Below are 21549 nucleotides of genomic sequence, written 5' to 3'. Positions count from 1 at the left end.
AGGCTCATTACGTTTCTGACCTCATTTCCAGCCCCTTTGCTGCTATTCCTCAAACACATCAGGTACACTCCCACCTCAGGGTCTTTGTTTGTGCCATGTCCTTGGCCTGACACTAAGTATCTGAATGACTGGCTTCTTTAAAGCTTAGATCAAATTTCATCTCATTGAGGCCTTACTTGACCACCCTACTGAAAAGAGTAAACAAATCCCCTCACTGCACCTGCATTCCTCATGCCCTTCTACTGCCTTATTTTTCTTCATTAAGTGTATTACCAATTAACATATTCTATAACATATCTAAGTATCTTTCATCGTTTCTCCCTTCCCCAGAATTTAAACTCCAACAAAGGCAGAGATTTCATCTATATTGTTCACCGACGTATTGCCAACTTAGAATAGTGACCAGTAGAGAGTTGATAATAAATATTTGTTGAATGAATGAACAAAGTTGGCTTCAAAAATGTGCCTGCATGAGCTCCTCCCTCTCTTCCCAGCCTTGTTCTCTATAAAGTGTCAAAGCTCCACTGTCTCTGAGATTCTCCTAGGTTTGTTCCCCACCCTCCTTCTCAACCCTTTTGCTATGATCTGGTGTCCTTAGTTGTCATATGATTGCCACACCTGGAATCTGCCTCCCTTCCCAGTCCTTTTGAATGTATTATGTGACTGGACTGTCTGCTTGATTTTTCGGTACCCATGTCACCTCTGGACCAAACCTTCAGGATGACCCCTAATCCCCTCAGGCTAGTACTGCCCCAACCATGCCCAGCTCAGACCTCTGATACCAAGGGCCTAAGAACCTGAATTCTCAGATTTCAGAATACTGATCTATAAGGAAGGGCACTGTGATCCCACGGGAAGTTAGGTTTCTCCTGGCCAGTCAGTAAGTTGGCTTTATATTTGTTGCCTAACATATAAACACATACTTGCTTGTGTGAATTCATCACTAGACCACTAGAGAATTTTGGCTACATAAGAACAGTCTAATATCTAGACCCTCACAACGAAGATTCAAGACCTTAATCCTGCCTATCTGTAGAGCTGACCGCTGACTGGCCCTAATGTCTCCATCTCTGCAGCTGCAATACGAGAGCTGACTGCAGGTGAGAGTGCTGATGGCCAAGCATGTCACCTGCTCATGTTCTTAGCGTGGGAACATGAACCTACATACATATGCACATACAGCCCCCTGACCCCAAATTCCTTTGGCAGATCAGAGCACCTATTCTCTCCACCTCTCCAGTCCCTGAACAGTGACCCTTTGTGGGAAAGCAGTAGAGGATGAAGGAGAAAGAGAGTGGGATGATTTACCTGATGGGAGGAGATGTGAGAATACTTTGTGGATATCTGAGCAAGGTTCCTTCCCCAGACATTTGTAAAGGAGAGAGAAGCACACTGATCAACAAAATTTTCGAATTTGCTAAGAGCCAGGAAGCCCAAGTAGTTGGTTCCATGATGCTAAATTTATCTTTATGTTAATGCAATTTAATGACTAACTCACTGAGCCCCTACCAAGCAAAGTCCCTCCTGGATGCTGTGAAACTTACACAAATGATTGAGATACATCCATCTCCAAAAGCTTGTACCTGTGAAAGGGAACAGACCATGCCGCCACCAAATATGGATTATCTTAAGCTGGTTATTTTTTAAGAAACAGCAGATATAGGAAAAGCTCTAAAAACTTAGTAGAAGTTGCCCTTTTGTAAGAGACACTTAAATGTATAAGGGAAGTCTCCATTTCTAAGCGTTCTCCCTCTCTGTACCAGGAAAAGGATGACTCAGTCTCCAGAAACCCTTATCAGTGAAGAATGCATGGACTTAAACTTGCATAATACCTTTACTCCTGATGACTTTCACCCTTACCCTGGTGACCTCCCATAACCCCCAACATCTTCTTTTGTGGTTAGCTGGAAATGTTATGTAAGTGGTGGCTTGAGACCTTTTGGAGAGTTACTCAGTTTTCCTGGGTTTCTCCCATGTGTACAGGAAGTATACAAGTTGTTAAACTTGTTTTGTTTTCTTCCTGTTAATCTTTTTTTTTTTTTTTTAATAGGGGGAGGGGGAGGTTCTCAGCCAAGTACCTAGAAGGATAGAGAGAAAATTATTTTTCCTCCCCCACATATGGTAGGGTCTGAAAACAACAGCTCCGCTGCAAGGGACTATGGGGTAAGTACATGATGAGGGTTTCAAGAACAAGGTGGGGGGCACCTGGGTGGCTCAGTCAGTTAAGCATCTGCCTTTGTCTCAGGTCATGATCTTGGGTCCTGGGATCAAACCCTGCATCAGGCTCTCTGCTCAGCGGGGAGTCTCCTCCTTCTCCTACTCCCCATGCTTGTGTGCCTTCTCTGTCAAATAAAATCTTAAAATAGTTAGATAGATAGAAATATAGATAGAGCGAGCACATGGAGGGCATGCAGGAACTGGAGGAGAGTGAGCTTTCTGAAGGAGGACCGTGAGAGCCACACATGGAAACATGGGTAGGATGTGAACCGGGGAAGCATTTCCAGCGAAAGGAGAGTAAGCATGAGAGAAATGGCAGCGACAGGAGGTAGCGGTCTGCATTTGGGGAATGGCAAACAGTTTCGCTGGTCTGCAGTGTAAGTCAAATGGGTTCAAGGTGGCAGGGTGCAATGGGGGACAAGCTGGAAAGGTTTGTGCTTGGTGTAACATTCTCAGGTCATAATTCAGATCAATTGTTTCTGCTCTTTGGTGTCTCCTCACTTCAGAAGCAAGTTTTATCTATTTTAAAACCTGTAAGGGTCTTGAAAAATATCAAACATTTCCATGTTAAACAAATCCAATCTATTCAAATGTGTTAAGCAATGCAAACAACTAGAATTAACACTTCCCTTACATATCACATCTTTGCTGTATATGATGAAAAAGCGAGAAATCAAGTGCTCAAAATAGGTGCTTTAGCATTTGTAATAAGTTCTTTGCAGAACATACGCATTCAGGGTGAGGACTCTACCCGCCCCGCCCCCCCCGCCCCCCCCGCCCCCCCCGCCAGGAGTCTCATAGTTTGCTTTTTCTTCATGCTGTAAAAAGAATATGGTGGTTGGGGGTTTCTGCCTTTGAAATGATGTATTTGTCTAGCCAACTTTGAATACCATCAGGGCATATTAAGAGATTACTGAATGAACAAATAAATGAACAAATGAAAGAGTGAGCCCGAGCCCTCAACTGCATGATGATGTGGCCAGTCTGGAGTGAAGTTAGATGCAAGCATTTTTTGTTTGTTTTTAATGGTTGTCATAAGCTGTTAAATTTCCTTCTACCCGCCCAGACACTGCTATAGCATTCCCAGTGTCTGGAAGGCGCTTAAGGAATGATTACTGAATGACTGAAAGTTACAACTTGAACAATTCCGTGGGAAAGAAAGTAGACACACATTGTCACATTTATTTTTCCAGTTTGGCACCTGCCCTCTTATTTATGCTGGCCCTAGTGAATGGCAGAACCCGGCCAGTGGTGAGAGTAATGCAAAGCAGGGGTGCCTGTGTGGCTCAAGTCGGTTCAGCAGTTGAGTATCTGACTCTTGATTTCAGCTCAGGTCATGATCTCATGGGTGGTGAGACTAGCGTAGGGCTCTGTGCTCAGCAGGGAGTCTGCTTGGGATTCTCTCTCTCCCTCCCCGTCTGCTCCTCCCCCCCCACACACACTCTAATAAACAAATCTAAAAAAAAAAAGTGATGCAAAGCTCTCTCTAGTACATAAAATCACAGGTTCTTAAATCCAGATTAAAAAGAACATGGAGATGACCAAATACTGGCCTGCTCTCTCAATGATACAATAATCCCTTCACAGAAAAGGCTCGCTTGGCAGTGGCATGCTTGAACTCTCAACTACCTTAAAGGTAGCCCAGTCTATTTTTTTAATGGTTCAGTCAATCAAATGTCCTCCCTTATCTTGATATGAACTTTCCTTTTCCCTAGAAGTTTGGGCTACAGTAGAGAGGTGTCGTAATACATACTTGTGAAACATAAGAGTCTTCATGTCTACCCTTTCACCTCTTACAGCCCAAACACTCTGCAGCATCCAGTCAAGTTGTACTCAAGGAGCGGTGGGCAAAAGGGAGATCCAAAGAAGACACAGAGGAGAGAAAATGTGTACATCTGCCAAGATGAACCACATAGCCTTCCCTCTATCACACCAGCCTCTAGTTCTTCAAACCTTTATCAGTGGTGCTAGGCCCAAGCCCCTGGACCTTTTAACGTTTTGGACTCAGACACGCAGAATGCCTCCATGATTTAGTCACAGTGGATGTGTACCACGTTAGATTTTAACTTAACATCACTTTGAAATGCTGGGGATAGAAGTTGGGGGGCTAGGAAATGTGTCCTCAGCAGGCCCAAATTCCAAGATAAGAACAGAGGCCAACCTGATACTCTTAACAGTCTCTAGGTGAAGACTGCCTCACAAGCCAGGGAAAATGCAGACTGACCATCTGGCCCTTATGTTGCACTTACCCTGAGCCCAGGACTGCTCTGGTGGGCACAGACAGAAATGTTCAGTATGATCCTGATTCAGAAGGCAAGGCTTCCAGATCCTAGGAATTACCAAGCCCACATTCATTTGGGGCCCAGAGACCCAACGGGGGACACATTCAGGAAGTTAAATGTTTGTACTGAACACATCAGAATGATCCACAGGGAAAAATTTAAATCCTGTAAGAAATGGAAAATTAAGTAGGATTTATTCCTTCAAATCTCACCACAACATTAGGAAGTGGCCCTATTATTATCACTCCTGTTTTATAGATGAAGAAAATGAGGTGCAGGAAGGCAAAATTACTTGTCAAGGTCACAGAGCTAGTATTTGGTGACACTGAGATTTGAACTCCAGCTGCAGAGGTCACACTCTCATACTGCCTCTTGACCACTGTTATGATTTGTTCTGGGATCAAATTAGACCCAAGAACAAAAAAGGAAGATGAAGATAAAATATTAATGATTTTGCCTGGTTGACAGTGGTGTCCAGTCAGCCTGAAAATTCAAAGAAGTGATTATTCACTTAATTATTAATCACTTCCCTTCTTGGAACTTTGTTATACTTTTATTAGGTATTTACCATGTTTTACCTTATGTGACAACCATGCGATATATGTGATAACACATATCCATATTTTAAATATATTAAACTTTGCTATTTTTCCCTGATTAGACAGCAGTCCCTAAGATCTATACCTTGTTCTGGGGCACCTGGCTGGCTCAGCAGGTAGAGCATGCAACTCTTGATCTCGGTGTTGTGAGTCCAAGCCCCACGTTGGTTACAGAGATTACTTTAAAAAATAATAATCATCCTAAAAAAAAGATCCGATACTTGCTCATTTTCATGTACCCACAAAGCATTCAGTCTCGCTCATGGTTAGCCTTCTGTAGGTACTAAATACATGTTCTTCACTAGGACTAAAAACCTACTGAAGTAACCTAGCTTTCACCCCTACCTACACATATTTCTTTTATTCATTATCAGTAAAATCTAGATTTGTAAGCTCGGTAAATCCAGGACCCTGTTATTACTCACAATGCTAAATAAGATCACGCCAATGAATTTCACATTCTATATGGGTTCTTTCAGGTGCTGCTAACGTTGAATATTGAAACCACTACATGTGTGGTTGTGTGTCAGGGAGCTTCCTAGGAGGCCTTTCAGAAACTGTGCTTAGCAGCAGGAACAGGCAGAACCCAGGGAAGTCCCTCCTTTTCATAGTCATTTAGGTTAATCACAAAAATTCCTATTCCCCAACTCTAAGAGTACACCTAACAACTCCTTTGTAGCCAGGCAGGGCCATGTGATTTGCTTTAGTTGATGAGATGTATGAGATTGGGGCACATCACTCAGCACGGGTCTCTGAATGGACATGGTGAACAGAGCTCCTCGTTGGCCCACACTGGACATATAACATGAGCAAGAAAAACCTTGTTGGGTTACCCTGCTGATGCATGGGACTTGTTTGTATTGTATTGTATCACGATGTAGCCTAACCTGATCAATACACTCCCATGGCCCAAATCCACTCCAACGATCCAGCATTTTCATTACTTTTCACCTTCCTTGATTTAGTGTTGGTAACTGAAGATACACCACCTCCCTTTACCATCCCCACCTGCGCTTTGCTACAGCATGCCCAGTGAGAGGGTGTGACCAAGATTCTCCCCTTGGCCAAAGGCTAGGCAGGCTCCCCTGAGTTCTTTTTCAACTTGGCCCTATCTATCGGCATATTCTCAAGAGCCCCATTTTAGCAGAAGTCCTGCTAAGTCAGTTTAGCCAGAATCCCCCACCCTCAGTATCTGATCACTGATATCTAATCGATATCTGATGAGGTTCCTCATCCTCCACCATCTCCCAGGTGGTATCTGATCACCCTGGCCTGCCTTCAGCAAGAATCCTGTTAGGTCGGCTTAGCCTGATTGTCCCCCACTTACCTTGGACATGTCCTCTTAGTAATTTTCCATCCACTGCCCCCGGCATTGCTCCTTGCCTAGAAATCCCACTTTTCCTTGTTGTATTCAGAGTTGCTCCCAATCTCTCTCCCCTACTGCAAACTCCCAGTGCAGGGGTCCGGGCATCTATCATTATAGTCCCACTGAATAAAGCCTGTCTTACCATTCCTTTAACAAGTGTATGGATAGCTTTTTCTTTAACAGGTATAAGGACTAAGAAAGCACTAGGTGTCATTATTAACCCCACGGTCGCCAGAACATGTGCCCTGGTTAAAGCAACTTTTCATTCTGAATCTTCCCCCCGGAGAGTTTAGAAAATACTCTTTTCATGTGCTGCCCAGATGTACCTTCCCCGGGTTTGGGAAGGCAGAGATAGTATTGGCATTATTAAGGGGTGATGTTTCCGATACCCTGGCACATCTGCCAAAGCAAAGTTCTGCCCATTTTACTGAGGTAAATGGCTCTGCCTGGCCAGAAGGTACTCGGGGAAAGGGCACATCTGAAGAGAGTATCCTCCTCCTCCCCTAAGACTGTTTGTAACCTGACTTTTTCATCTACTTGAAACTAAAACTTACAATTCGTTGTTGGCCTTCAAATTTTAGCAATTCATACTTTTTTATTTCTAAAACAAGGAGCTCTCAAGGGAAAGGAGTATGATCCCCTCCCCCTTAAAAGCTACAGCAAAAGATATGGGGTTTCATCCTTGTTTGATATGCCAATTACTTTTCAGCAGCATTTGAAAAATATTAAAAAGCTTAAAAGAGGAAGCAAGAAAATCTGTATTCAAAACCCCGAACCTGGCCTGTTACAATGTCCCTGGGTGGTCCATATTTGCATTGGGAGATTTAGTTTGGCATTTTAACTTATGTAAATAGATTCTCACTTTCCCCTGTGCCTGAAAGCATTCAAAGAGGGAAGATCCCCTTTCCAAATCAGCGGTAACCTATACCCTCTGAAAGTGAACAGTCACACTTTTCAAGGAAACAGGCAGAAGTTTTTTGTTATTCTTTCTTCCTCAAAATACACACCAATTCCCACAAACCCTTGCTATTCTGATACTACCAGGGCAGATGGTGAAACAGGAGACATGCTGTCATTTTAAAAGAGGACACTGTCAAAACACACATTCCCCCACAGAGCCTGCTACCTTTCCAGCCACCCAAACCCACCAACTACTGAAATTCCACAAGCCGATTCTGAGACACAATCGTATGGTCATCCCCCAAGCCTGGGCTCACCGTAACACTCAACAGCTAGATAAACTTATAAAAGTTTCCATACATGCATTATAGAATCTAAAATACTTTTAACAGGAGAAGACTTCATTCCATTTCAATTCCTAAAATCTTCAGCTTGTTACACAAAGAAATGGGTACTATTTCAGGTCAGAGTAGACCATCTAGCCTGTATTCTAAGAGGGAAACTGACTATGAAAAGGATATAAAATATTGTGTTATCATTTACTCATTAGAGCTATTTAAAATGTACACATTACTCTTGGCTTCACTCGACATGAGTATAAAATAGAAATCTGACAAATGAATCAAAATCTCCTTTCCTCCCACCAGAAAGAAACTAAAGAAACCAAACTCCCACCAAAGAAATCAGACCAAAGATCAAAAGAATTATTAGCCGAGGGAGCTCATAAATGAAACACCAGACTCAAACCATCCTCCCTGTCATTTCTAGAACGAAAAGTGGCCCTTCTCAAGACTCCCCTTCTCACAGCAGAAATGTTCCATGTGATCCTAATTCAGGAAGGCAAGGATTCCAGAATTCTAGGCATTACTGAGCTTACCTTCAAATTGGGCCCAGACGTGCCATGGAAACTACATTTCAGGAAGTGAATGTTTTTATTAAACACATTAAAATGATCCAAAGGGAAATAATTAAATCTTATAATAAAAAGAAAATTAAGTGGGATTTATTCTGTCTAGTGTTTCAGGTCAACAAAGCTTATTGAGCATCAACCATGTGCGAGACTCTCCGCTGAAAGATACAAGGATGTCTCAGAGAGCCTGGAGTCTAGAAGGGGGAAAAAGGCATGCACGTAAGTAGTATAACTCAAGATAAAATTTTAAAGAGCATACCTTTGGGGTGCCTGGGTGGCTCAGTTGGTTAAGCGACTGCCTTTGGCTCAGGTCATGATCCTGGAGTCCCAGGATCAAGTCCCGCATCGGGCTCCCTGCTCAGCGGGGAGTCTGCTTCTCCCTCTGACCCTCCCCCCTCTCATGCTATCTCATTCTCTCTCTCAAATAAATAAAATCTTTAAAAAAAAAATAAAGAGCATACCTTTGGTTCAAAGGAAGGCAAGATCACACACATCCCTGAGTACAGAAGGCTAGAGAATGATATAATTGTTGTTGGATAATAAAATCATCTTCCACACCCTGAGTGGGCACCATGTATTTAAATCTTGTTCTCTCATTATCTGCAATCTTTACAATAACTTTGCAAGCCAGGCATCATTATCCCCCATCTTACAGATGAAGAAACTGAGGCTCCCGTATCTTCAATGAGATACCTGGCTTCTTCTTTCCTTTGTCTTACACTGCCTCTTAGATGTTGTACTCTTTTATGTTGTAAAAGACCAAAGAAATGGGCTTAAATTACAACAGGAAAGATTTCAGTAGAAAAATAGCCTATCTATTGACATTCTGGTCAGGATAACTCTTCGTCATGGGAGCTGTCCTGTGCATTGCAGGCTGTTCAGCGACAGCCCTGACCCCCACCTGCTAGACGCCTGTAGCCACACTTTCTCCCCACTTGTGACAACCAAAAGTGTCTCTGGACATTGCCAAATGTCCCTAGGCGGGCAATCACCCCTGAGAACCACTGATCTAAAAACACACTAGAGGGGCGCCTGAGTGGTGCAGCTGGTTGAGGGTCTGACTCTTGGTTTCGGCTCAAGTCACGGATCTTTGGGTAATGAGATCGAGCCATGCCTTGGGGCTCCACGCTCAGTGTGATTGAGATTCTCTCTCCCTCTCCCTTGAGGTTCTCTCTCTGTCTCCCTCTGCCCCTCTCGCTTATGCTCTCTTGCTCTCTAGAATAAATAAATCTTAAAAAACAAAATAAAAAAAGTAAAAACACACTAGAGTAAGTCAATCTCTTCTGTAAATCACTAAATAGAGGAAAGACAGCTATCCACACAGTCACCTGCCTGGGCAGGAAATGGGACCATCAGCTCTGAAGGGCCTTCCAGTCCTGCCCACTTTGAGTCTGAGCCACACAGACAGAAGGCTGTGGACCCAGCTCCGGGCCACTGCCCGCAATGATCCATAAGCCACAACACCTGCGCTAGATACATGCATGCTCTGATAACCGGCATTGTGTGCCCCTGGTGCCCATCTAGTCTTTCTAAAGACCATGCAGGCATGAGAACTAATGACACTTTAATTTCCAGATCTGAAGCTTCTGTCTGATTTCTTTCCAAAAACTGTCCCTGCCAGAGAATGTGCCTGTGGTTTAGAATCATTCAGGGCCTCCTTTCCCACCTCCGTTTTTGCAAAAGCCTTTCCTCCCATTACCAGACCAAAAAAAAAAAGCCCAAAATCTTACTGTGACAGTTGATTCCCCAAATCTGCCTGCAACGCTTGACCACAAGGTATAAAAATACCCTTGTGTTGAGGAGCTTCTTCAGGTACTTCTGATATAGAGGTTGGTATAGTATTTAGACTTTAATTGGATTCAAAGAATGACATCATCATTTTATTTTTAAACATCCAAGTTTACAATATTCTGGAAATCACATTCACTGTGATTCTTTAAATTTACGATGAAAACTGTCAGATGCCAACTTAAAACGTGTGTAAGAGAGCAGCAGAATTAAAAAAAAAATTCTTTAGAGGTTATAGGAGAAAAAAACCTTGAAGCATAATAAAGCACACCGGTATCTGTTCCTAGGCAGATCTCTTTATCAAGTGCAATCATTCTCCACGGTGCCAGACTCATTACTTTCATTATAAAGAATGCCCTTGACTCGAACATAAATTTCTGCTTTGTGTGTTTGCCACACTGATGGCATTAGCTTGTCTGTGCCCCAAAGTGAAAACAATAGGTCGTTCTCTAAGAGTACAGCAAAAATATGGCTGAGCATAGAAATGTTAAGGATTAAGTAATATTTTGGAAGCAAGAGCAGCTGCTTGTGAGGATCTCAGGACTGCTATGAACCGAAAATTAAAGGACACATAGGCTGTCTGGGAAGCAGAGGTCCTCCCAAGATTTAGTACCAAGTTAGTGTTCCGGATCATGGCACAGTCACTGTATCAGGGAAGCCCCAGAACACTGAGCAGCTTCAAATTCGCTCTGAAATAAATTAATCTTTGAAATGAATAAAGCCTTGGCTAATACCTACTCCTGCAAAGTCAACTTTCTGGGCTTAGTTTTGAACTGCTATGCATTTAGTGTTCAGCAAGATACCTAGTGACACTTAAGAATCAAATGTAGAGGGCTTGAGCACACCTCAAGGGAAAGCAGGGCTTGCTTATCCTCCACCACACTGAGAGGTGTCTAATTTTCTTGTTCCCCTTTGATAATACAGTTAGGCTTTTCGTATCAGCATGTGAGCATGTTCTTGAGGGACTCTCTGTCCTGCCACAGTGAAAAGCTACACTAAAACAGTACTTTTTGGCATCCCACATAGAAAAACAATGAGATAGGATGGGAACAGAACAAACAAACTTTGGAATCTGGCCAACCTGCACTTGAAATCAGCGTTCCCACTAAACTGGCTTCAGGTGGCCTTGACCAATGGCTTCATGTTTCCAAGCACCAGATTCCTTGTTTGTCAAATGAAGATAAAAATGTCAGCCTTACAGGAATGTTAGAATGATTTCATGAACCTGAAAATAAATACGGTAAGGACCCAACAAATGGCAAGCAGTACTAAGGCTGCCTGCCATGCTTGGAGATCTTAGTTGTTTGCAGCGTGCATTAGCCTAATTACACCTGCATCGGGGCACCCCTAGCATGCCTCGGTAGCAAAATGCTAACAGTGCTCTGATAGCTATGAACACTTTTTCTTGGCTGGTGCTCACAGGGTAGTTTTGCCTTGTTTTCAACACATTTCAGCAGAGTGACCTCGGTTCCTACCCCTTTTCCTAAACATGCATGTGAACCAGTGGTTCTTAATCTCTTTTTAGTCACAAATAGCCTTTTTCCCCTCAAGAAAGCTGCATTTAGGTACATATGCATTAAATTTCGCAACAAGATTATCAGGTTCAATGACCACCTGAGCACCATCATGCTCCTGCCCTCCACAATGCCTACGATTCCTATTTAAGAAGCCTCCTCTGAACAAAGAATCAGGAGATGCCTTTGTGAACACGTGGGCACCTAAGGGTTTGCACCTGGACAGTGGTGTCTATGTTACAATGCAAGCTTCACTCTCACACTGGTCCCAGGCTTCCTGTAGAGAGGAAGCAAAGAAAATCAGTCCAGGATATCCATGAAAAGTTCCTAGCCAAGAATATTTTTTACATGGACCTGGGCGAAGGTTTAGAAATTAAAATTTTAAATGAGATAACGTAAGAAAAGAGATTAATAATCCCTCTATGAAAATTAACCAATATAATTGTTCTGTAGCATGGAAGAATAGATTCAGTCTGCCCAGGGTTCAAATCCTGGCTCTATAATTTAGTAGCTGAGCAATTTTCAAAAAGTTACTTAATATCTTTGCGTCTTAGTTTCCTCATCTGTCAAGGATTAAAAACATATAACTCGTAAGATATTTGTGAGGATTAAATAACTTAATACATGGAAAATTTAAAATCCAGTGCCTGTTCAGGTGCTCAATACGTTTTAATAAACGTGTTGGTAATGTAATAAATTCAGTAAATGTACTGAGCACTGGTAAATTGCTCAATGTATTATCAACCTTTGTTTTACGTGGTAGAGCAAAGGACAGAACAAAATGATGAAGGAATATACTTAAGTTTGCAAAGGACCTTTTCATTTGAGGCTAGATTAAGTGACAGAAACAGGGTGATGGGGAAGAATGAGTAGCCAATTAGGTAACTTTGAACAAAACCTTTGCACAGTCTGTGTTGAGAGACATGGTATATATTTTATAAGACTGGACAGAGCAGCACCCAGGATGGATCCCTAAGAATTACTTGACTCAGTGCTGGAGTCAAGGGAAAGGCTTATTTATTAAACATAGACTTGGGAAGAAGTGTTTGGGGAAGTAGAAGGGCTGGGAAGAAAGTTAATAGAGCCCCCTTTTAGACATAAAGCATGATGGCACAAATGCTGTGTGACTTCCTCTCATCTCAGAAGTTTTGTCAGAAACTAGGGACCAGGGACCATCACTGCAAGAACTGCCCCACTTTCCTGTGGGTTGAGTTTATTTTCTCTATTCATATCAGAAATGGTGATTACACCTAATGATGTTAGACCTCAAACACCAAAGAGCTTCAGGACATGCTTCAGTAGAAGAGGAAAAGCTGGGTGTGTGGGGGAGCTGAGCCATGCCTCTGCTTTTGGGCACTGTGTAGCAGACGCTGCAGCATCCTCGAGGTCCAAAGCAAGGGAAGAAGGTGCATCAGTGCCTGGGGCCCAAGACAAGGAAGAAAGAGAGAGACATAAGAGATTCTGGGACAAAAACTGGGCCCAGACCTGGACAGGCTGGAAAGAGCCTGCACTGGACACCCAAACATATTATCCTAACTTCCTAAAGATGGCGCTATAAGATTTTTCAGAAAAATGGCTTAGAGCACTGAATCCTCAGAACTTAAGAAATATTGGCAGGTTAATTAAGAAATGAAGAGAACATCTGATGACTGCGTGATAGCAGTGTCTGAGTGTATTTGATTGAGAAACATGGTCAAAAGAGCAGAGTTTGGGTCCTTGTTTCTCACACCCAAACTTTTGGAGAAAACTTGGCATTTTAAACAGTCAGAGGAAGTATTAATCACATTCCCACTAGCACCCTCAGGATGCAACTTGCACCGAATTCTCCATTTCGAATGCATTAACACTGGTTGTCTTCCACTGTAATTTTCACAGTGAAAATATGTGCATAGACCCTCACCGGTATCTGTGCTAATATTAGCCATATGATGTCTTCCGCAGTTACCCATGTCTTATTGTCAGCTATGCTTTCTGCTAATTTGGAATATTGGGAAGCAATTTTTCACAACCCTGAACTGCAATAAGTCTACAGAGCACACTTGAAAGGCATTCCAGGCAAGAAAATGGCTGGCTACTTGTTCTTGCCCCTTACCTAGACGTGGTAGAGGCCAGAATCCAGAATATATTCCATCTTCTGCATTTTGTTGGGTCTCCGATCTCCTAAGTAATTTCCTGTCCTGATCCTGGATTTCTGTTTGACCTTATTAACCGAGATGCAAGTCATGAGACTCCCGCACTCAGTTCCCATCAGTGCCGCCAGGATCACTGCCCTTATCATGACGCCGCACAGATTCATAAGGCCGGAGCGATTCCGGAGTGGGAGTGGGGGAAGGAGAGCCACGCGGCTGGGAAGGTGTTTAAGAAAACACATCCCCCAACCACACTTTTTTGCAGCAGTGAGAGAAACTGGGATCTTCTTGCGTGAGTGTTTAATTAATGCCCTGCTGGAAGTACATTCGCTCCCTCCGACTTGGCGGGTAGCAACAGCATCTAAGAGCTTTGCAGACCTCTGAAAATGTAATCAAACAGCATCCTTTCCTTTCTCTCCGCAGCTCCCCCTCCCCCAGGGGCCGTCAGCTGGTGGCCCAGAGGGGTGCGGATCTCTCCTCCGCTAGCCTTCTGCTGCCCAGGACAAGACCGAGGCGGGGCGCACTGGGACGCCCCTCCCAGCCCACAAGGTGGGCGACAAGGTGAGGACACCACGACCCCTCCTCCTCCGCTCTCGCCTCTCGGCTCTACCCGGGGAGCTGCAGCAGGGGGCTGCCTCTGGGGGGGGGGGGCTCTGGCCGCCTCAGGGCGCAGCGGAGCACGCAGAAGCCTGGGGAAGGGGCCGAGGCTAGGGTCCGGCTGCGGCTGCGGCGGCCCGAACTACTGCCCGGCTGCCGGCGCGACGACCCTGGGGCGGGGAGGGTCGAAGAGGGGCGCGGAGGTGGCGGCCGGGCGAGTGCGACACCCCCGTCTTGTTTACCTGGACGCGCTCGGCGGCGGCGGAACCGGGCTCCTGGAGCAAGCGCGGCGGCTGCTCCCGGCGGGGGGCTGCGGGGTCGAGGCTCGAGCGGCTCCCGAGGGCGGCGGGCCCGGCGCGCGCAGGATGTGCTGTCTCACGCTGCGCCGGCCGCTTGGCTCGCGCTCCTCGGGGGCCCAGCGCTTCCTCTCTCTCCGCGAGCCCGACACTGACAGCTCCCTTCGAGCACCCAGGCTGCGGGGCTTGCCCCGCCCCCGGCCCACGCCCTCCACGCCCTCCACGCCCTCCACGCTCCACGCCCTCCACGCCCTCCACGCCCCACGCCCTCCACGCCCCGCGCCCCGCGCCCCTCCCGCGGGAGGGCCCTCCGCTCGCCCTTTCGTGCGGGTCTCGAAAGCAGCGCACCTGGGGCGGTCAATCCGTTTATCTCGGTGTAATCGGCAGGACTCACCTAAGTTGCTGCAAACAGAAGAGCTTCCGTATTTGGGGAGCTGCTGCTGACATAGCGACATTGAACAACTTTCGCTCCCAGACAACTACTTTAAGGTCATCTAAGTAGAAGTAGAGAAAGCTCAGATCCATCTGCTACACACAAAGACATAGTCTGATTTATCCCTATGTTTTTTCCCAGAGGAAAAAGATAAAGCTTGCCTCCACAACATTGCTTCTTAGAATCCTAGCTTTTAAAAATCTGGGTAACCATTCTTGAACTCCCCGGAAGCTTACTGTAACAGCTAAGTTTTTAGACCCAGAAATGGAGTTTGGGGTTCTAATCAATGCCGGTTTGGTACCATTTTGTAGGTAAGTTTTTCATTGTGCTTCTTGAATATCTGTGGGATCGTTGTCCACATTAGCATGGAAGTTACTGGAGGACAAGGACTGTGTCTTATTCACTGCTGTATTCCCAATACCTGTAACAGTGTTTGATGCGTAATATATGCTCAGTAAATATTTATGAATTTATTTAATTGACAACTACTACAGTAATTTCAAAATAAATATAGATGTGATTGTAAATATGTCATACCTGTGTATAAAATGGCCATCCTTTTTCCAATTTTGCCTACCTAGCAAATTATTGTGACTGTAAATATGGCTAAAAGAGAGACAAGTGGAATGTCTTTAGACAGAAGGAATTCAAGGTATTTCAGAGAAAAAAATTATGAAACAAATACTTGCCCCTGTCATGTATTAGATACTTAATAGATGTCAAACTCTACAGACAATTTTCTTTTAAATTTTTCATTAGCACTGTGTAGTAGATAAAATGTCATCCCCACAGTTAAAGAAATGGGTCTCAAAGAAGTTAGCTTGCCCAGCTACTGAGTGATCTAGCTGAGATTGGAACCCCTGTCCACTTGCCGTCCTGCTTGTATATTGCCAACTCCTATTACTATCTTCCCAATTTGGGAGTTGTTGTGTGCCCACTACCTGCAAAGCATTGTGCTAGGAGCTTCAGATGGTACAAACATGAGAATATAATCCCTTTTCACAAAGAGTTAAAATCCAGTTGAAGGTAGAAGGAGGGGCAAACACATAATTAAAGGCAAACAAGAAGAAAATGGACAAAGCAATACAATATGTTAAGAGAACTCTGATAAGAGCTCATCTGGTTAGAATGGGGGAGATGGTAGGAGAAAATTAGAATTATGAATATGGATGATATTTGAAATGGATAGATAGGGCTTTTAAACACTAGAAATAAAGAGGGAGAACATTTTCAGGCATGAACAAAGCTCCGGAGAAGAGAAAGAACATGTTCTCAGCAAATGTCAAGTGGTCCAAATTTTTTGGAATATGGCAGACTCATAGGGGAGCAGACTGGGACTTAAGGGAGGCTGAAGAGGCGATTCAAACATTACAAATGTTTGAGCAGGAAATGACACTTGGGAAGGGTCATCTAGGAGTTTCGATGGATAGGGGATTGGAACAAGCAAAGACTAATTCAAAGTTCATTACAAGAATCTAGGCCAGGATTAAGAAGGACCGAATTTGTCAAGTTGTATTCATCATGAATGGCTTATAATATATCCCCAGCACAAATTTTAAACAAGTAGTTATAATTATTTTCATTGTCATGTGTCCAGACATAGTATAGATATTGGGTATAGGACTGTAAATAAATAAGAAATGAATGATCTCTATATTCCAGAAACTCAGAAGCTAACGAAAAGACACAATTTGTTTTAATACTAAGACTAAGAGAAGTAGAATAATCGAAGACATCTGCCATGAGAGATCAAGAAGGGGAAAATGCATTACAGTTGAGGAATTCTTATGACCTGCAAGGGCTTGTTGAAGAGATCTGGGTGGATGTGTATAGTTAGATACAAATTTTGACAATGTGCATTTGAGAACGGGGTTAGGTAGCAGGCATAGACGTTATTTTTATTGATAGATCTCATTTTTTTAGGGCATTCTATGTTTGTTAAAAACTTGTGCCGAAAGTACAGGGTTTCCCTAAACCCCCCTACAAATTATAAACTGCTCATTGCGAACATACCTGTTTCACCTCTTAATCTATTTAATGCTCCAAAATTTGAAAGAACGGCTTCAGGAAAGAGTTAAATGGCCACTACAAAACATGCTGGGCAAATTTCTAACTTGCTAGCCTTTAAGAGATTGCTTTAGAGCCCTCCAGAGAGACAGTGAGGTGGCCCAATTCCCCTACTCTGGAATCAGAGTCTCTTGAGTGAACTTAAGTCTACCGCTTACTGGTTTTGTATATTTGCACACGTTACTAGACTCCTCTGAGACTTGACTCTCCTAGAAGTCAAAAAGGGGGTAATAATGACACTTGTCACCTGTGATATTTCAATGAGTTAATCCATGTGAAGCACTTGGCACAGCCCCTAGCATATAATTGGAAACATTCAATAAATGTTAGGTCTAGTTTGCTATTATTAATTGTCTGCATGAAAAGTCCTAGAGCTTTAAACTCTCTAAATTCGGTGTCCAATCTGTGATATTACCAGACTTCAGGGACCAATCAAACCTTGGGGTCCCTACCAGCCTTCAGGAAAGAGATTCTTTTGCCTTCGTGAACCTGTCATTCATCAGTGCTAGATACAGGTGTGGCCCTACAGCTGGCTCCCTTGTCTAACTTACTTTCCTAGAGCCCCACTTCACCCTGGTTCAAGAACATTCTTACAGGGCGCCTGGGTGGCTCAGTTGGTTAAGCGACTGCCTTCGGCTCAGGTCATGATCCTGGAGTCCCTGGATCGAGTCCCGCATCAGGCTCCCTGCTCGGCAGGGAGTCTGCTTCGTCCTCTGACCCTATCCCCTCTCATGTGCTCTCTGTCTCTCTCATTCTCTCTGTCTCAAATAAATAAATAAAATCTTTAAAAAAAAAAAAAAAAGAACATTCTTACACAGCAGCTCTCATCTGCCTGAGAATCTCCTCTGGAAGTTATTCTTCAGTCTATTTTATCTTGGTTGAAAGAAATAAAACTGAAAATTAACCTCAGTGGTGCAAGGGCTCTAAAACCCCAGAAAAGAAATGTGAATCATCTGAATCAGCTTTTAAAATTGTAAGGTAACTGAAGGGGAAAAAAAAGCCTTGAAAATATTCTCCACTTAAGACAACATATGCTCTACATCGTGCACTGAATAAAAACCTGTAAGGAAACTAATTTAAAACCACTGCCAAATGTCATATATGGTTTTGTATGGGATATATATCAGATGAGATATGTTTTATGTATTTTATATGACCAAAGTTGGTCAATTTGTGCCAAATATAAACAATAAAAGATGTCCAGAAACAGATGCGTTATTAGTATATAAAGATTTATTAGAAATCGAAGAGTGACTTATGAGGAAATCAATGATCCCAATGTCTAAAGCAACTCCTGCTTTTTGTCTTCTGGACACTTCATTACAGGATGTTGTCTATGTTTTTATATAGTAGGTGTGAAGAATCTACAATAAATCATAAAATTTGCTTTCGGTTTTGGAAAAATGAATTCAGAGATATCTGTTGTATAGTTTTAGATTTTTGTAAATGCTTTTTGAATAACTTCCAAATGCAACTTCGCTTATACTGTAATTACCTATATTTGTCATGTAATTGTTATAATCACCGTATTTCCAACCCCTTCACTTTTGCCTCCTCGAGTCTGCCCCCTCCCTTTCTTATATCTCCTTCCATCAGCTTTTCTTTCAAAGATGATGCTAAGCCAAAATGCCTATGTTTTAACAATCCATAATAAAATGCAACCATGAAAATATCTATACAACAAAAATAAAAACCTTTACATCTTAAAAATTCATTTTAAGTGCTTAAATTTATGGGTACAAATCCAGTGATTATAAAACATAAATTATGTTGCTTTAAATTCACTTTCTATCAGTGCCTTAAGTCTTTATTTTTACCAGCTGTGAAATCGGTGTATATTTCTTTGTGTTCTGCCTCCTTACTTGTTTATTTCAAATGTATATTTCTAGGAATCAAATAAACCTACCTTGCCAAAAGAAAGTAACCACATTCTGGGTAAATTATTTCTCTGGATTATTTCCTAGAAACAGTATTTTATAGTTCTTTGTAAGCACTCCTCGGAAAGATTGTTCCTAAATCCGAATAGCTCTATCTGCCATAGCTCTCCCAACACTTTAAAAAAGTTATCTGTGTTTATTTGTAAGTAAGTAAACATATATTTATTGGTACTGTTTGTGTGCCTTTAACCAGCAAGTCTGAGCCTTTTTATTATTAATTATTTGTTATTTTTCATGTGCTCTTAATATTATTTAACTATTTGAAAAGTGAAATCTAAATAATTTGTGTATTTTAGAAAACAAATTTTATATATTACATGTTTCTCACTTTTTTCTCTTATGCTTACTTTATTATAGAGTAATACTTTTAAGAAGAATTTTAAAGCAATCTGTATAAAATAACACAATTTTCTAGTACTGAAGGAATGTATAAATTAGAGATACTACATTCAGGTCAAGAACATAAGCTCTGGACGTTAGGCACACCTGGGTTAACTAGTTCCTATGATTCACTAGCTGTGTGATTCTGCACAAACTGCTTAAACTGCTCTAGCCTCAGTATATCTTCATCTGTAAAATGGGCATACTAGTGCCCATCTCATAAGACTGTAATAAGGATTAAATGAGATAATACTTGTAAAGAACTTGGCATGGTGATTGGCACCAAGTAAATACTAAATGAATGGTAAACATTGTTATCATGTGGATAGGCACGGCAAAAAGACAGAAAGGTACACAAAATGTTACTGCTGGCTATTTTGAGTCATTCGACTATGGATTTTTTTTTTCTTTTGAGTTCATACTTATTTTCTAACTGCTCTGTGATGAATATACATTATGTATGCCAAACAGTGTGGTAGATATGAGAGATATCCCAGGAACAGCATTAGGTCTCTTAAAAACAAGCAATATATTATAAGCTTCTTCCTTTTGAAACTCCCTAACCAGACAGTGTTATCACTTGGCAATGGTTACGCTATACATTGTATACATTAACAGGAAGAAGCCGTAGATGGATGAAGTGCTGCACCTCCTTGCTACCAGGGGAGTCGGGTAAGGTTGGAGTTGGGATAAATGAAGATGATTGTGCCCTCTCACTTCTTGGATAAATAGCCAGTATCATGCTCTTTGCTCCTTGCATACCGATTCTAGCCCATACCATTTAGGTAGTTATTGTACCACTCTGGTCCCATTGAGATGCAATGAGCCATGAAGGAATCCCTCCCCGGGGATCTTCTAATGATATGCTACAGTATTCTCTGGAACTGGAAATATACACTGGCCCTGTCTATCCTCCAGGGTGGTGCCCTTCACGCTAGTGATGAACCAATAGAACCATGTTGCCAGCAGTGCCCTTGTGACCTTCAGGTCCTTGCTCCCCTGCATGTGCTAAGTATTTAGGTGAAATTCTTTGTGGATGATATGTCGGACGAGGTCATCGAGAGGACATGACCACCCGTTGACCGGGAAACTGGACTGAGCAATCAGATACTGCTCACCCACTCCCCTGTCCTTGGAATGTCATTCTGCCCACTGTTCTTACAGTGCGGGCCGTTTTTAAGGACACAGCCTTGAGAGAGCAATATGTTATTGAGACTATCTGGATATGGGACTGAACCCCATTAAGGCCTCTATATAAACTTTTAAGATTCTGGCAGGTGAACATGGAGATCTATTCATCTTGTGGCTGCTCCAGACAAGCCTCAAATGTAAGTTCCCTTTTGTATAAAAACTGCCACCTTCCAGTCTTTCTTCGATCTCTTTCTTCGGTCTCTTCTTGCCTTATGCATACAGGGGCCAAGTTTGTAAACCAACGTGGGAATGTAATTCAGAGTACTGACCAGATGATTTCTAAAAATATGGCCTAACTATAAAATACAGGTTGAATTCATTTATGGGAAGATAGTGAAAGAAAGAAATTGTTCCATTTAAGTTTTTAGCAGGAAAATCAATTAGCACATGAGAAAGCCTTCAATGCTTTAATGCTCTCCTTTAAGATCAAGATCTTAAGATTTAAGTGGACTGTTTTTTTTTTTCTTTCTCTTGCATTTGTCTACCATATTTTGAAAGATTTCCAAATCAATATTTTAGATTGAACTTTTTATTATTGCAAAAATATGCATGTGTATTCAAATTTTAAATACTGATCTGAAGTTGATAAAGGATGATTCATGAATATTTTTAAAAGCTAGCTGTATGGCCATTTGTCATTGAGCCTCTGGGTAATTTTTGGCTTTGCTTTTCTTACTTTGCGTGAAGCGATTTAATGACAATAGTGAATGAGAGGCTCCTGGGTGGCTCACTCATTTGAACACCCAACTCTTGGTTTCCACTCATGTCATGATCTCTCAGGGTTGTGGGATCGAGCCCCAGGCTGGGATCTAGGCTTCAAGCTTGGCACGGAGTCTGTTTAAGATTCTTTCTCTCCCTCTCCCTCTGCCTTTCTTCCCTCATGCATACACTAAATAAATAAATAAATAAATAAATAAATAAATAAATAAATAAATAAATAAA

General features: G+C 42.5%; 1 protein-coding gene across 1 annotated transcript in view; it reads right to left on the bottom strand.

Moving 5' to 3' along the window:
- Positions 1–14742, bottom strand: part of DYNC1I1 (dynein cytoplasmic 1 intermediate chain 1) — a 311144-nt gene extending 296402 nt beyond the window's left edge. Inside the window, exon 1 of the mRNA XM_035020602.1 lies at positions 14545–14742. The gene's annotated coding sequence lies outside the window, so the exon portion shown is untranslated. The remainder of the gene's footprint in view (positions 1–14544) is intronic.
- Positions 14743–21549: the final 6807 nt, after the last annotated feature.

This window comes from Mirounga leonina, unplaced genomic scaffold (assembly GCF_011800145.1).
Source record: "Mirounga leonina isolate KUSES-001 unplaced genomic scaffold, KU_Mleo_1.0 Mir_174, whole genome shotgun sequence".
NCBI lineage: Eukaryota > Metazoa > Chordata > Mammalia > Carnivora > Phocidae > Mirounga > Mirounga leonina.
This window is presented reverse-complemented; position numbering and strand designations above follow the sequence as displayed.